The sequence below is a fragment of the Miscanthus floridulus genome, chromosome 5, assembly GCF_019320115.1.
Source record: "Miscanthus floridulus cultivar M001 chromosome 5, ASM1932011v1, whole genome shotgun sequence".
NCBI classification, from domain to species: Eukaryota; Viridiplantae; Streptophyta; class Magnoliopsida; order Poales; family Poaceae; genus Miscanthus; species Miscanthus floridulus.
This window is the reverse complement of record NC_089584.1, coordinates 40965007-40982224: the sequence shown is the minus strand read 5'-3', so window position 1 is coordinate 40982224 and position 17218 is coordinate 40965007. Positions and strand designations below refer to the sequence as shown.

Sequence of the window (17218 nt, the reverse complement as noted above, 5' to 3'; positions counted from 1 at the left end):
GGCCATAAGATGACCGGCGTTGGGGAAAACTCCAAATTGGAGCTCGGCATCGCACAACTATGGCAGCGGGCGGGCTTGGCGCGTAGCTAGGTTCCCAATCGAGCCTCAGGCGAGCACAATTACCCTAGAGGTGACCAAGCGCTACGGTTTTAGCTTTGGCGTGGCTCGGTCGGGCCGGCACGACACCATTCAAAACGGTGGTGGTTGGGAAGCGCGGCATGGCGCTTGCCACTTAATAGAAGAGGACAAAGGCGCGACTGAGGATGGCTACACGTGCGGGCAGAGCAAGGGCGGTAGGGGCAGCGGCACGGTGTGCAGAGGGGCGCTGTGCCACCTTGGCGGGATGCGGATGCCAGGCGGAGCAGGTGCACGTGGGGGTGTCACGGCCCTATGCGCAGTGCCCTCGGTGGGACGACGCGACGCAGAGGGAACATGCGCGTGTTGGCGACAGTGGCTACGGCCATGCGACGCCACTGCACCCCGAGCGAAAACGACGATGGCGGCGAAGCTAGTGGAGGGCGACACGCGCCGCAGTGGCACCAGTGACCAGCGGGGCAGGGCAGCAGGGCGGCGTGCAGCCACAGTGGCACTGGCAGTGGCACCAGCAGCAGTGTGCAACGCGCCAAGCACTCGGTCAGGGTGGCCAGCGGCGCCCCAGGCGCGCGGTGACCACACACTCTCGGCTGACCGGCCCAAAACATGTCGTGCACGCTTGTTAAAGCGTCAACCACGACTAAATCGTTGATCCCATCCCCAAACCACTTTAGCTATACTCAAGAGGGTATATTGGACTACAAAAACAAGCCATAAAACTACCCTACTGCTTAACCCAATCTCACACAATAAATTGCCAAACCTAGCAGTGTCTATCTGTCGGCAAACTTTGAAATTTTTCTAAGTTTTTCGTTGAACTCTATTTCAAATTGCATTTCTAGGCTATTGGAAATCTTAGTAATATCATTTTTCGACCGCGAGTATTTTATTGTCATCTACCACTTCAAACCTTATTTAAGTATCAAATACATATTCTATAGCATTTTTGCTTAATAAAAATTTGTTTTAAACCTTAAGTGATATAACACGACTATTGAATTAACTTTCGTTTCGCACTTCCGTTGATCGTTTTGAGTTGCGGAAATTTATCTACTCTTTATTACATACATTAACATATAAACATGATGCTGATGTAGTGTTTTAGTAAACGATTTACGGTGTAACACCGAGGGTGTTACATTAAACTACAAAAACATGTGTCGTCAAACACAACAATGGATGGCAAATTTATAAGGTTTTGGAACTGTATGGTCTTCAAAGGTATCCAATGGAAATATCTTGACTTTTATACTGTAGAGCAGTAGCCAGAGTGCGGCTACCACCAGAACTACTGTATAGAGCAGTAGCCAATAGAGGCAAAATAGCTAAGGAGCTCATGGATGGTACTGATGTGATATTTTAAAGAAAGGATGTATAAACACTTCATCTGTTTGTAAAATATTTATGACAAAATAATTAAATAAAAAATAATATAATTAACTTGTTGACAGGCTTTGTTGTTATTGTATAAATAACTTGTGCTAAACATCATCTTAAAAACAGTGGGAGTATGTTGAATCAAAATAATTTGTATATAAAGTATAAACATATAGCAACAAAAACACATATGGCAAGTATGGTGGGCGCGGGAAGGGAGAATAGGATAGTGGAAGAGTACAAAGGACACCAAGAGAGCGTCGAGTAGGACATCAAAGTCAACCTATTAAAATATTCTATATCAACCATTCTACCATGCTAGAAAGGAGCATCCTATTAGAGTTCATGCAGTACATCTACTTTAGCACTACTGGACTAGAAGCAGCAACTCTGAGACACTTTTTGTCATCCACTAGCCAAGCATAGCATAGGTGAAATCATTATTTCACTGCTTTTTTAAAATTTGTAGCAGCAAGCTTGCATAGTAGTAGAGAGGAAGCACATATCACAGGGTGATGCATCAAGAAGCACTAAAAAAGTCACAAGTCGCTATTTCCATATATGCATCTAAATAAGTACAAGATGGGATTGACATCACAGGGAGCTGCATCCAAACAGGGACAAATGTGTTAAACAGAAGAAAAGTCAAGTGGCACTAGATAACCACATTTACAAACTTGATTTGCCTCTATTTATAGTTTATAGTATACAGCTATCTTAAGCTGTATACTGCATTAAATATCATGACTAATATGTTATCAAGTTAATTTTTTAAAAAATGAAGGTCAAATCATCCTTGGGAGTCTGATGTTTCTCATTTGACTTCAAACATGGTACACAAAAAAAAAATTCAAAATAACAGATTGTATTGTTCAATACAGAAAGCATGATGGAGTGAAAATTGGTTGTGCAAGAATATAATTGAATCCAAATGTTTCATCAATGTTGGCTCAGAGTGAGGAAGTCCAGATTTGAGAGTCATAACTCACCAAGAGACAGAGAAGGGGGCGCCACGCGCTCCGCTTTGGGGTCCCTGCACTTGCTGTAGGGGGGCGTCGATGCTGGTACCCAGGGGGGCCGTCGGTGACACTGTGGCGCCACCGCAGGCGCGCACGCCGCACGGAGGAACCAGTGCGGTGAGTCGACGCGGAGAAGGAGCCACAACGGGGAGCCGTTGCGTGCTTGTCGTAGCTGTGGCAAGGTCCGGTGGGTGCGAGGACGGAGTACCATCAGCCTGTTAGCTGGGTGTGTTTGGCTTATAAGCTATGGCTTATCAGCTAACGAATAATATTTTTCTCTGGTACCAAATCAGCCAACAGTACTTTCAGTCATAACTTATCACTCAAACAAGCCCAAACGAAAAGGCGCATATTGACGTGTTCCCTTGCTACTTCCATGAAAGACCTTCTTTCAGACATAATATAAGTCACAAGTATTGCTTCAAAAGCAAGTGGATAAGCATTAGAGCATCTGCAACATATTAGCCAAAAGGAATATGTAAATTTAGTGATTTTTGTATTTTGTAAAATGAATTTCTCTTCAAAAAATAGACTACTCCAACAGACTATCTAAACTGAGACTCTCTATATTTAAACATGCCATGTCATCGGATTTTCTCTTCCTATCCATCATGATCCCGTCCGCTCTCTTTTCGGATCATCGCAGGCGCCGCCTCGAACTCAAGTTCCGCAGCAGGGGCCGACTGCCTGGAACTCCATCCCGATCCCGTCCGCTGGTTGCCGGCTGCCCAGGCATCGTCAACGCTCACGTCCACCAGGCCACAAGGGGCAGTCGCCCAACCATCAGGGCACGCAGGGGCCGGCCATTGCCGGCCGCACATCTTGAAGGGCATCAAGGCAGCCTGCTGGTGGCTGCCCTAGCCGTGTAGGAGGTTTGCTTAATTTGGCCATAATTTTGTAAATTGACACAGATAATTATCTCGATTGATTAGAGAATTTGTCCTTCTATCCTACAGCTTAAGGTGTGTTAACGATGGATTCTGAAGATGAATTCTATGATACAGTGTTCAATGAAGTGCTTGAGTCATCATCTTCGGACGATGAGGATGATTTATATGTTGCTACTGCACACATAGTAGCAGAGACCAATGACAAGCAACCATATCGCCGAGGTTCTATTAATGGACATCGCGTATTGAATCGTGATAGGCAGTCCGTGTACTCTAGACTTTTTCAAGACTATTTCTCAGATGATCCTACGTATGGGGCAAACTATTTTAGGCGGAGGTTTGTACTTTTCCCTCATAGTATGATTTTTTTTGTACATACGTGCATGTGTGGCTAATTAATTAGTCTTGTGCCATAGATTTTGAATGAGGCGTCATGTGTTTGTTCGTATAATGAATGCTGTTGAGGAGCATGATGACTACTTTGTGCAAAAGAGGAATGCAACCGGTATCCTAGGACTATCTTGTTTGCAAAAGGTGGTGGCAGCATTTCGGATGATAGCTTATGGTGTAGCGGCTGATGCTACTGATGACTATGTTCGTATTGGCGAGAGTACTTCTCTAGAAAGTTTGAGAAGGTTCGTCGTAGCTGTTGTTCAAGTATTTGGACCTGAGTACATGAGATTGCCTAATGAACAAGATACGACTAGATTACTCGCAATTGGTGAGAGAAGAGATTTCCAGGAAATGCTTGGTTCCATAGATTACATGGATTGGACCTGAAAAAATTGCCCTGTTTCATGGCACGGTATGTACCGAGGGCATAAAAAGGAGCCTACAATTATACTAGAAGCGGTTGCCTCTAAAGATCTTTAGATTTGACATGCATTCTTTGGATGCCAGGCTCGCACAATGATATCAATGTTCTTCAAAGATCTCCTATATTTGCAAGGCGTGCTGAAGGTGACGGTCCACAGGTTAATTACTGCTTCAATGGGAATGATTATACAATGGGTTATTACCTCGCAGATGGCATATATCCATCTTGGGCCACGTTCGTGAAGACCATACCAGAGCCACAAGGGAACAAGAAATAAATATTTTGCCAATGCACGAGAAGCTTGTAGGAAGGACGTTGAACGAGCATTTGGGATTCTACAAGCTCGCTTTGCATTCTCTAAAGGGCCAGCTCGTGAGTGGGATGAGGAAACGCTAGCAGCAATCATAATTTGTTGAATGGTTACATTTTCTGTTATAGCGATTTGTATTTCCATTCAGTTATTGAACAAACTGTGCACAAGGCTGTCAGGATTTGCGTTTTCATTCAGTTATTGAACAAACTGTGCACAAGGCCATGTCTCATTCACAGGGAACAAATGCAGTACATCAGTCACCCTTGTTGCAATCTGAGAACTAGGAGTGCAAATATATTAATAGGGACTGCAAATATAGTTCACTCACAGGAACTGCTAATGTCGCAATCTGAGAACAAATACTTAAAATATATTTAAAGGGTAGCGACAAATAGAAACAATGACACATCTAATTATTTAGGCGTCTTAGCACGTATGGCATTCTTAAGCACTTCATAGTACTTATGCTGGTCAGTGCGCAAGTGACTTGTGTCGACATTCATAATTCTCTCTTCTTCCAGGTTCTTGTTGAACTCAAATTGTTCCCTTTGTAACTCAAGTTTTTCTTTCTCCAGTCTGATCCTTTCTTCCTGCAATGTGAAGGCTTTCTTGTACTGCTCCTCTTTCTTCAACTCCTCTGCATCAGCTTCTTTCTTTTTTACCAAAAGATAATCCAACGCTTCGATGCTAGAATGTTGCCGTAATTTCTGCTTCTCCTTTTGCCCTGGAGATCTCTGAAGTGCACTATTAGAATGTTGATTCTCATCAACAGTAGCAGCAGGCAGAAAAGGAGGAGCCGATGTACGACTTGAATTGGCTGAAACCTTCTGCTTTTTACTGATTGGCTTCTGGGTTTCCATCTGCTTTTGCCTATCTGCCCACTTAGCTTCGCCTTTTAATAATTTCCAGCAATGCATGTATGGAAATTGTCTATGCTGCTTGTCTTCTTTAATAAACATTTTCAATGCATCTGCTTGCTACATAGTGGACAAAGATGAATGTGTGAGATGCATCGAAATCATATATACAATTGGAAAGGGAAAGGTGTGTCATCAAACCTTGTCATCGATGGTCACTCCACTTTGATTTCTTCCCTCAATCTTGGAAAGACAACCCGCAAAGAGGTTCACATCATGCTGTATACCAGACCAACGGTTCATCAGAGAGCCTTGCGAGCGATCAGATGAGAAATCCTTGTGGGCATGGAAATGTGCATGTATTCGTTTTGTCCACACCTTTCACTGGATCCAAGCTCACGTTTAGCCACGATTTGACAAGTTGTTCATCCTCATCAATTGTGAAATTTTTTGTTCTTTTCAGATTTCCTTTCCCTGTTGCTTGAACCTCATCTTGTGCTTCTACTTCCTGAGCAGGAGGTGGAATTTCAGACTGACTAGCAAGACCAAAGCCATTTGTAATCAGGTCGGTGTAATATCCCCCTGAATCCATGGCACCTGTGAAAGCAAAGAACAAAGAATATTGAATTCATAAATTATTACCGATGCATATCCCTAGTCTCAATTGAGCTGAAGCATCTCGTACAGAGCAGAAAATTTCAGAACATGTATGACCAAGAACTGCTAAATACTATATTGAAGAAAAAAACAAAACTGCTAAAAAAAATAGGTACAGAGCTGTCACAAACAATAATCTCAGTTTGCTTCAAATATGTATGTATTATTCAACAAACAATAATATTAGTGACAATACAAGTAAGTTCAGCCTTGCTGTGACAATCAGACTTGACTGATTGTCAATCCAAGGCCTCAAGTGACCTCAGCCTGTCCTACGAAGTGCAGGAAATAAACTCAGTAACATGACAGAACTGCTGAAAACTACATGTCTCTTTCAAGCAAAGGTTAATCATTTGGTTTTTAAAATTAAAACTATGCCTTGCTCTCTATAAGATGCAACAGCTGCAAAGCAGCAAGAATAATATTAAAAAAACTGACCTTGCCCATTTCCTTGCATCAATGCTGCACAAAGAAACAATAATATTAATTTCCAATCTAAATGTCACTCTGAAACTGGAGAAAATGTACGAGTTCAGTCTCAACAAATTTCTATCTGTACTAGAGAAAATAAACCAGTTTAGTTCCTAAAATGTCACTCTGATGCTGGAGAAATCTAGCCAATTCAGTCTCAAACAAATTTCGACCTCATACTCACATAGGACATATTGACATAACTGAACATCACCTTCTGAAATTGCTATTTGTACTGATCACATAGCCAAACATCACTTTCTGAAATTGCTACAAAAACTCTCCATTGGCATCACTTCTGAATGCAATTATTCCCACACAAGAGGACATGTATAATTTAGCCATCCACTACAGTATTTTACCAAAATTCATCCGTTGAACAGAGGAGCAAGATATGGACAACAATCATGCCAACTCATTGTTAGATTTTCTTTTCCGAATTAAATCATTTCTGCTCAGAGCAAGACCAACACACTGCTATGAACAAACTGAGAAAAGAAATAAAATTAGCAAGGCGTCACCAGACAATTCCTCCTCGCCGTCGACCTGGACTGCACTAGGGAAGGGGAAGTGCGGTGGCTGCCCACCGGTTGAGAAAGAGAACTGTTGTATCTGGGCACCCAAGCCCATGGGACACACCACCCGACGGCGCAGCAATCCGACCCCTCCGTTTTCCATCCAATCCAAATTCACAAGCTCCTCGCAACCACTGGAATCCTGGCTTCCTTGACTCATGGAACTACCAGGCAACTGGAGCATCGGAGAAGACCGGGCGCCATACCCCCCGCAAGCAGCCGCCGGAACAGGAGGACGCGGCGGCAGAGACATGGGGGGGGGGGTGCTTGCAGGGGGGCGACGGGCAACAGATTGGTGAGGGAGGTGGGCGGAAGCAGCTGGGGACACAACTGTTCGTGGGAAACTGTAGGCAAAGGCACGGGAAGGGAAACGCCGAGCGCGCCAACAGGCCGGATGGCGAGCGATGTGGGCTGTCCAGGAATAGAGAGCAGAGGGAGAGGGATGGAGAGCGATTAGATTTGGAGAGTCAGTTGGAGAGGCTGTTGGAGACTTTTTTTTTTCTTAGTAATAGCTAAATTTAGCTTTACAAAACGTTTTACATCATCTCTTGGAGATGCTCTTAAGAATGCTAGATTCAAAGTATTGAAAGATCCAAAAAGAATCAGAGTTTGGAGGCAACTCTGCTTCCCAATAGCTATTTGACTGTTGCCTTTTCATTTCCCATTGCTGCAAGAAGATGAATACAATCATCATGAGAAATGCCATCATGGTTTCATAATTTATACAACTAAAAATGTAACCAATATGAATAGAAATTTGTTATCTACAAAATTAAACGAACTTAAATGCAACAAGATCAGGATACAAGCAATGTAACCAACACAAAAACATAATCATGGCTAGATGCCAAGTTTGAAGTTGCATGATAGGGATAATTAAGCTGACACTCCAGGATCAGGAAGTGCCATAGTGATACATGATTGCCGTGATGCCAGCGAATTAATGTAGGCAACATAGTAAAGTACAAACATTGACATTGTAAAACAACAGATCAACAGCTAGCAAATTGTCTAGAAAAGCATATCGCCTCAGTGTTGCGGCTACTGTAATTGCACTGGTGCATCCATAGAACTGAATACAATGACATCAATCATTTAGCTATGACATAACTTGTCTTGCTCCATGGCTAAATCTCGATTGACTATTTATACACCCAACATACTGCATTCTTTCATTTGTAGTTAGCATCACTATTACCACAACAATTCTATCGGGCCAAAATTATGTTACACTATATAAGCAAGCATGTACCAAATGTTACTGGCCCATAATTAACAGATATAAACATATAACATGTGCACTACTAAAATAAAACCAAAAGATTTAGTACCATACTTTATGCCAGGTTAAGCTAAAACAAATTCCAATACTAGGAGGCAGATTACGATAAATAAGAACACCAGGATGCCATATACATGCTAGTAGGCTAAATTATATTGCATACAACATTGCTGCATCACAGTTCTGGCCACTCAGTGGTAGCGTTATTCATTGCATCACTGATCTGATCTAATATAAAGTACTCCTATATGATATATGCTTAACACATCTAAAGTTGCAATAGTAACTCAGTATGTCAACTGTCACAGAAAACTTCTACGGACAGTTCATAAACATATTCATGACCACCAACCAAGTTTTACAAAATCAACACTTAATTGATCAGATCTAGATCACCTCAGAAACAGGTAAGTGACACAAAACACCATATGAACGTTTCAAGTTCTCATGTAATTGAGATAAAGCAATCCCAGGTGTAGCCTGTTCTAATTGTCAGCAGCTTTAAATAACGAACATATCAATCCTAAATAGCTTAATAGTTTTCCCAGGGAAGATATCAATTCCAAAACAGTTTTGACAAGGTAACTCAGTATGTCATTAGCCAGGGAGACACGCCCAATGCTTATTAGGTTATACAAGTTGTCACACAATGGCAGTATCTTGGTTTCGATGTTAAACTACAAACCTTCAGGTTTCTAATTAAAAAAAATGGGACAAGAACTTGGGTGAGTCACCCTGGGCTAGATGGGACTAAACACCGGCAATCTCACATCAATATGTGCATGGGCCACAAAGATGATTGAAAATAAAACATTGGCAGATCAGAAAACTGCTAGAGATAAATGTTAGAAATACAATTCAGTACAAAGGCAATAAATATTAATTAAAATCAAGAATGCAGCACATTTGACGAGTAGCATAGAGGCTGAAATGTTCCATGTTGTTCCTACAATCCACGTTATGATGCCTAATTTAAAATCACAAACATATGCTACAATCAAATGTTTGTGTAGACAAATACATATAATATATGATGTGCAAATATGTAAATGCCTCATTTTTCTTATTGATGCTCATTACATATGAAAGTGCCTCACCCTGCTACATACCAAAAAGGAGTATTTTGGGAGCCCTGAATGTAACACTAGTACACTACATATTGCCCCTGCATGGAAGAATTTTTTTTATTTTTAACACTTTTTGTAAACTAATTTTAAATTTAACACTATTTTATTTTTTTTCCAAAACTAACACTTTTGCCCGCGCCTATTTCCCTGGCGCGGCGAAACGCCTATGTCGCCCCATGCATGGTGGCGCGGCGAGAGGGATGACGTGGCGATGACCGGGGCGCTGACCGGTGACGTGGCAGGGTCTGCCGCGCCATAGCCCACGGCACTGTGCTAACGCGCCAAGGCCCATAGCGCGGCAGGACCTGAACGCAGACAAAAGCCGACCAACCTCAATTGCAACTGAACAAGAGCTACTGTCGGTGCTATAAACAACTACAAGTGCTGCCACGATGCATTGAAACGAATATAAAGCAAATAAATGGAGTCCGTGCGTAAATTGACAAGTTGCCACATAACATTTTCATTGGTTCGACATAAGTTCGACATAACTAACTAAGTCTACAAGTTTTGGACAACAATATTCGTTTGACATAAGTTCGACATAACCAACTAAGTCCAAGAAGTATAAGGATACCTCAGACGTCTCTATCTCTTTGGATTTGTAGGCAACATATTGGGAGTGTAGCCAACGTCGGTGTGGTCGCGTTGTCGGTGCTTATGACTCGTACCCTACAAGTATTTGATATGCACGATTACTTATAATCTTTATGATCATTTGTTCATGGAGCATACGTATTTAAAGAAACTACCTTTGTTATAACCTGTGAGACTCCTTGGGTACCAAGCGGGGCACCACCTAGCTGAGATATGCTGATCTCGTCCTGCTACCAAGGGTCCCACTGGTGGTGCTGTATGCGGAAGCCCAGGAGGTCATCGTCGTCGTCGTCGTCCTCGTTTGTAGGGTCCTTCCCAGCGCTATAATGTAGTGATGTACACACAGCGGAAGCGACACCTGTCATCGGCTGAGAAAAGCTGGCTGGTGTCCTCAAAGAGCCAGAAGACGTGGCACCCGATCGCGCCGGGTAATCGGGTTCCACCCAAGGAGTGTCCATGTAGCTCAACTTCTGAGCTAGCTTCCTGCAGCTCCGCTTCACCTTCTGCATGAATAGATGTTAAAGTTAATGCATTTTCCAAACGCATATGCACTAAAGAAACATTTTTGAAACGGACAAATTTATATTTACCTCCACAAAAGCCTCGAGAACGCCTGGCCCCTGCACTCTAGACTCGTGAAGCCGAAACGCTGCTTCGTTGGACAGCCTTGACAATTGTGTCGCCTGGGTATAAAAACGTGGTTGGACAATTTTAGTACACATACTTAATATCAAATGGATAACAAATTGTACCATTCAAGTATCTTACCACGTATCTTTGAAGCGGGGCTCTCTGTAGTTGTGTGTCGTCCCTAGTGGCAACGTCGTACACATCTTCGATCACATCTTCCTCATCGTCCTCGTCAATCGCCTCCTCAGTGTACGAGGGCTTGATATGTGTCCTCGTAGACCTGTGAAGCCACCACAGGTACTCGTTGAAGGTGTGCTGGTCGTGTGAGGGACCTGCATCGACCGACTGCCGGTCCTTGGTCTGCCACAACTGGATGTACGCGTTGTGTGTCACGCGCCAATCCTTGGTCTTGTACCTCTTCCTGCGGTCATACCTGCAACAAAACGATTGTTAGTTGCACCATATATATCTCTGAATTATAGCTTTGTTATTAATCGATAACGCACCTGTGCAATTCTTGGTTGGTGGAGTAAAGCGGTGGTGGGTAGCCTATCATTCTTCCAAACTGCCTGCAAACCCTGATGGGCAAGTGAATCTCGACCACGTGGAAGAAAATAAGAGAAACATTGCAGCGATACTCGTCTGACTCATCCCTAGTGACAGGACTCAGACAGTCCTGAAGCTCCGGAGCATCCCAAGGGCACCTGAACATTTTTTAATTGAGTTAGGTTGTAATATAGTGTACATCGAACAAGACACATATATGATAGTAAAGAGAGGATAACCTGATGCTATGTCAAGATGTCGAGACAGTCCGTGTACTCCCTGTACTTGCGCCTCGCATTCCCTTTAACTAACTCTGCTTGCGTCCAGATATACAGAGCTGTAGGCAGTGTATCCTGCCCGTTCCAATGTTGCATTGAACACAATAATGAATTAGCCATTAATAATTTCATCATATGTAACTGTCTCAAAGAATATAGTGAACCAAAGTACTTACAGAAAAACCAGTAACAAGAGGCCTCCCAACGGGCCATCGTTCCCAACACCAAACCTAGAGTAGGTAGGAACAACCCCCAAGGTTCGCATACCCTGAGGTGCGACAGCAGGCAACGCATAGCTGTCGATACGTCCATGCCAGGACTGCGCTGCCCCAGCTGTACGCCGCTATGTTATCCCACGGCTGGCGTAGTATGTCAAGAAAGATCCAGCTGATGGTATTGCCCGAGGCATCTGGGAATAGAAAAGCACCAAGGAAGTGCCAGAGCCACACTCTAGCGAACCTGTCGATCTGAGCCTTATCAGCCTATGGGTCCAAGTAATCAAAGCGCTCTGTGATCCACGACGACGAAACACCGGATTTTTTCCTGAAATTCACCAAAGAAAATAAGACCCGATGGCTGCAAGAAAGCAATGCAAGTATTAAATAGGCTTGAATTACTCACTTATTTTTCTTAGAAACCTCATCGTCCGGTGGAAGAAAGCCAGTGAACTAAGCCACCAGCTCCCTCCAGTGATCGTTGTCAACTATACCTGTCACTGGAAGCCCCCCCAACCGAAGGCCAAAAATAGTCTTCACATCCTGCATGGTCAAGATCATCTCGCCACAAGATAGGTGGAACGTGTGGGTCTCAGGCCTCCACCTATTATAAGAATAGAACGACTGTTAGTTACCTCAAATTTGTTATAAGAATGTTTACGTACAATGAAGGCACTCGCACCTGTCTACCGCTGCAGTAAGTAGCGCTGGGTCAAGGGGCGAAAGACCGTAGTTAACAACACAGACAAGCTCGAGGAAGCTGGCACGCCGTATGTACGGCGCGTAACACTCATCCCACTGGTGCGCCCTGGTGTGCGTGCGGGGCCTCAAAGGAGGCAAGGGCACCTCTGCGTCGATGTCAGTCAAGAAGTGTGCTCGGTGCAGATTGTCGTCCTCCACCTCAAGAAGGATGTACAACTGGTGCTGCGTGGGAGGGATCATCCTGTTACAAATTGATAAACAAAGAGTTAGAGTATTCAAATTAACAATATTCAAATTAACATTATATAGCATTGTAAAATTTGAACTACTTGTTATGCAATACAAACACAATATAAAAGCACATATATATATTCAAAGTAACATTAACAAACATATTAAACAACTTCACTAAAAAAATAAACAACTTCTATATATGGACCTACTGTCCACCGGTGTTTCTTATTAAATTATTACAATAGCTTGTCTGAATCTTCTAGAGCAGCTCATTATAATTTTAACCTAGGGATGAGTAGCCCAGTATAAGATGAATTGATTGAGAACTATCATGTGTGTCATACTTAGTCCTATACTCTATACTAATATGTCTAAAAATACAAGTTGTCTACTTTTTTCACACAATGCTGTGATTGACTCATAGCTTTAAGCACAAGACTAGAATGCTGTTGAGATTACTGTGAGAAATATCGACAATGTTGTGCATGATTTTGGAGGTTCTAGTGCTTTCAATATATGCTTAAGTAAAATGATCATTTGGATTAATGTTTCCATGTAACAAAACAAGCATATAACAATTTAAATCATAAAAACTCAAACAACCAAGAAGGTATGTGAGTTTTGATTATGAAGAATTAGGCACCAAATTTCACCTCAGTGAGGGTTGAACTGCAGTGAGGGCGGCTAGAGGGGGTGGCGCGCCGGCGTGCGTGGCGTGGAAGGCGGGCGCGGCGGCCAGGCGCGGCAGCGGGCACGCGCGACAGGCAGACAGGTGGGCAGGGCGTGGCGCGGCGGGACTGGGCCGCGGGCCTTTAGCCGACTCTACCACGCCACCGATCAGGGCGCGTCACTGTCGTGCCAAGATTGGTGCCGCAACAGACCCTGCCACGTCACCAGTCAGCGCCCCGATCGTCGCCACGTCATCCCTCTAGCCGCGCCACCATGCATGGCGCGACACAGGCGTTTCGCCGCGCCAGGGAAATAGGCGCGGGCAAAAGTGTTAGTTTTGGGAAAAAAATTAAAACAGTGTTAGATTTAAAATTAGTTTACAAAAAGTGTTAAAAAAATCGCATGGAACAAATGAACATCTTCAGAGCCTAATACATGGCGATCAAATTTACTTGGTTATATATTCAGTTAGCAGCAATTAAGGAGCTTGTAAGCTGGATTTTTAGGTAATCTTTAGGAAAATAATGAGATCATATTTTTCTATATTCACTGAAGCTAAACCAAAATAGCAAATTCAGCACAATGGCACAAGCACCTTTATGTAAATGTAAAAGGGTACTCTTGCTTCCTACAATCAGTAGTTGATCACAAGCTTCTCAATAAAATGTCATAACTCTTAATAGATTCTATTTTATTTTGCATAAACTAAAATTAGATAGTCAAGCAACAAGAAAATCAAGCAAGCTAGTAATTCCCAAACATGCACGGCAAGAAACAATCATTATATTTCCCGTTACTGTGCTGAAATAAAAGACCAATGATATTTATAGCTTACAAAGATGGAACTGGATCCCCAACTTATGTTCTTGCTAAAAGCTTATGTGATGAGTTATATTTGATAATTCAATCAGAAAACTACACCCAAAGCATGGCACATGGACATAAATTTAGATCATCTGAAAAGTATAGATCAAAATCACTTCTCATTCAGAGGTCAGTGATGTAACTGACAACATGATTGTTGTAGAGTTATTTTCATTTAGAGAGAGGAAAACTTGTGTGTATGGAGTTCTTTTGCTTTTGTCAGTTCTGATAATCTATGTTGAGGTAGTGAAATTTTGTGGTAAAAGGGGGAAGCAAAATCACTGGCATATTTCTCTTAGAGGAGGCATTTTTAAATCGATGATCTTGCTTGTGCAATTGTGCTACATTGCTTACTGTATGTAACATTAGCATCTTGCATTCACCTTGACACAAAAAAGGAAAAAAAACTAATGGTTTGCATAGCCAGCGGGCACAATGGATCAATGGATATGAGACTTGTACCTTTCCAGCTAGTTCATGCTGCAGTTGATTACTTGGACTTCCAGACTATCATCAGGCTTATCCTCCCCAGACACCCGGTAAGCATTAGGTAGGTGAAGTGTACCATCAGAACCTCCCATGCTCAGCTCGATAGTACTAAATTAAATGTTTACAGTGGGAAAACTTGTGAAAAAAAAAACAATTGAATCTGAATGGAGCAACAATGAACAGCAAGTAACATGTTAGCCTTATTTAGCAACAAAGACATGCAGCTGTTAGCATTAATGATCGTATACTAATTTTTAGTCGCCTTAAATCCAATTAGCAAAAGAATTGCCCAACATCTAAAAAAGCATCATTGGTACTTATCTGTCAATGCCCAAGTTCTACTAAATTATGTTTACACTGAGAAAACTTGTGAACAAACAACTGAATATGAATGGACTTATATGAAGGGAACAAAAATGAACAGCCAGTAAGATGACAGCCTCAACTAGCAACTAAAGCAGCTTAGCAAAGACATGCAGTTTCTGCTATGTTTAATGATTGTATAGTTTTTCAGTCTCCTTAAATCCAGTAAGCAAAAGATGTGCTCAGCAACTAAAAAAAGCAACCCAGTGACCAAGTCCTACTAAATTAAATGTTTACTGCGAGAAAACTGGTGAAAAAATAATGCTGAATATTAATGGACTTAGCTGAATGGAACAAAAATGAACAAGTATATAAATCTGTATGCCAAAAATCAAAATCAACGTGAGATTGTTGGCGGCGCAAATCAGATGTGGCGAGGATATGTATTTCCCTTTACACAAGAGCGAAAAAAGTGTATAACCTAACAATGAAGCAGACGAGGGGTTGAGATGTGCAGGCAAAAATTGATTTCATTCAAGTTGATACATGGATCTAATAAAAGTTTGAAGTGGGATGTGCTATCTGGTGGATGGATTCCAGTAAGATGAGGAAAGAGAAGAAGATCCGAGAAAACACAAAGGGACGGGGCAAACCTGAATATGAGGTAGAGGCATACGGCGGCACATCAGGCATGGTGGGAATTGGAGTACTCGGCCAGATTGACCGACCCAGAAGTCGCTTGGTCTAATCCTGTAAGGTCTGCACATCCAACTAGTTTGGTCACGACTCACGAGCAACTGTCCAGAAGGCATAGAAAAATGCCATTTTGGTCACGAGCAACTCTCCTGGGAACTGCACAGGTCCAGCACCGACCCTGGCAGCTTAGTAGATTTAGACGATTTCGCCGGGACTCAAGCCACTGGGTCGAATCCTTGCACCGTCGAGTCGGCTCTGATGCCCCTCGCCGGAGTACGGTGCCGCCGTTGGGCGAGATTGAAGGTAGGAACAACGAGAGGGATTGGGGATCTAGGGTTGGCGACCAAATGAGAGAAGCAGCTTTGACCCATGGCTCCGATTCGGAACGAAAGGGTTCAAATGAGTCCAGCTAGCTCTCCCACGACATTTCAAATCCGTGCAGCGCGAACAGGCCAGGCGAAAAAGAGCCAGGCATCCAGGCACCATGCGGAAAACTGAGGCAGACACTCGAATCAGGCGAGGCGGACGTTGACCACAGCGGGTCCCACTACAATAAACAAAGATAAAGTTGCATGCAGTGCTGAGTCCGTCACGAATCTCTAGGTAACCTAGGCCGTTGAGATAAGCTTCACGAGACATACGGTTTTTTTCGCTCGCGGTAGACAGATTGCGTGACGCTGGTACTATCAACGGCAAGCACCAGAATTTTGCTAATGGGTGACCCAGAAAATGAGGCTATGTTCGGCTGATCTATAAGCCATTTATGCTGATTTGTATAATTAATTTGTTGAAAGAGAAAAATATTATACCATAACTAAGCCGGTTTATCATGACAGCCGAACAGAGCCGAAATTTATCACGCTTGAGACAAGGAGACCCGTTGTTACGCTTGAGACAAGGAGACCCGTTGTTGCCGATGTTGTTTGTGATGTCCTGTTGATGGAGGTGCTTAACGCACTCATCATTCGGGCTGAACACGAACAACTATTCTCGCCGCTCGATCACAACTGGATCATTTTCGGAGCATCCTTTTACGCTGATGACATGCTAATCTTCATCAAACCGGCTAGGCTAGGCTGCGTGGTGCAAAAGAGCTGTGGAAAACCTCGGCACCGTCAAATGTCAAATTCTTTTTTGGCTCCCGATCCACACAACGGGCCGTTTGTTTCCACTTCTCCTGGCCACGCTTGGATTATAATCTAAGCGAATATTTTCTCGCTTCTCGCTTCTCGCTTCTCGCTTCTCGTAGTTCAAATCTCTGAAGCGGCTTACCACATAAGCAAGAATCAGTAGAAATAAGCAAAGCATTTGGCGGAATTCTCGCTTATTTCCACAGACACGCCGCTTATAAGCGGAAACAAACGGAGCCAACATGTGTTGGATGGCAAGCCGTAGGAAGAAAAGGGGTCTACAGGAGTGCTACCTTTGCGCCCTCTGCCACCAGGCTCTGGAAACAATAATGAATCATCTGCTGGTGGAATTTGTCTACTCGCGCGAGGTCTGGGCTAGGCTCCGTT

At 43.1% G+C, this 17218-nt stretch overlaps 2 pseudogenes; one reads left to right on the top strand and one right to left on the bottom strand.

The window, feature by feature from the left end:
- Positions 1–3127: 3127 nt before the first annotated feature.
- On the top strand, positions 3128–4625 carry LOC136452056 (uncharacterized; annotated as a pseudogene).
- A 163-nt stretch (positions 4626–4788) lies between these two features.
- LOC136452054 (uncharacterized) lies at positions 4789–16062 on the bottom strand (annotated as a pseudogene).
- Positions 16063–17218: the final 1156 nt, after the last annotated feature.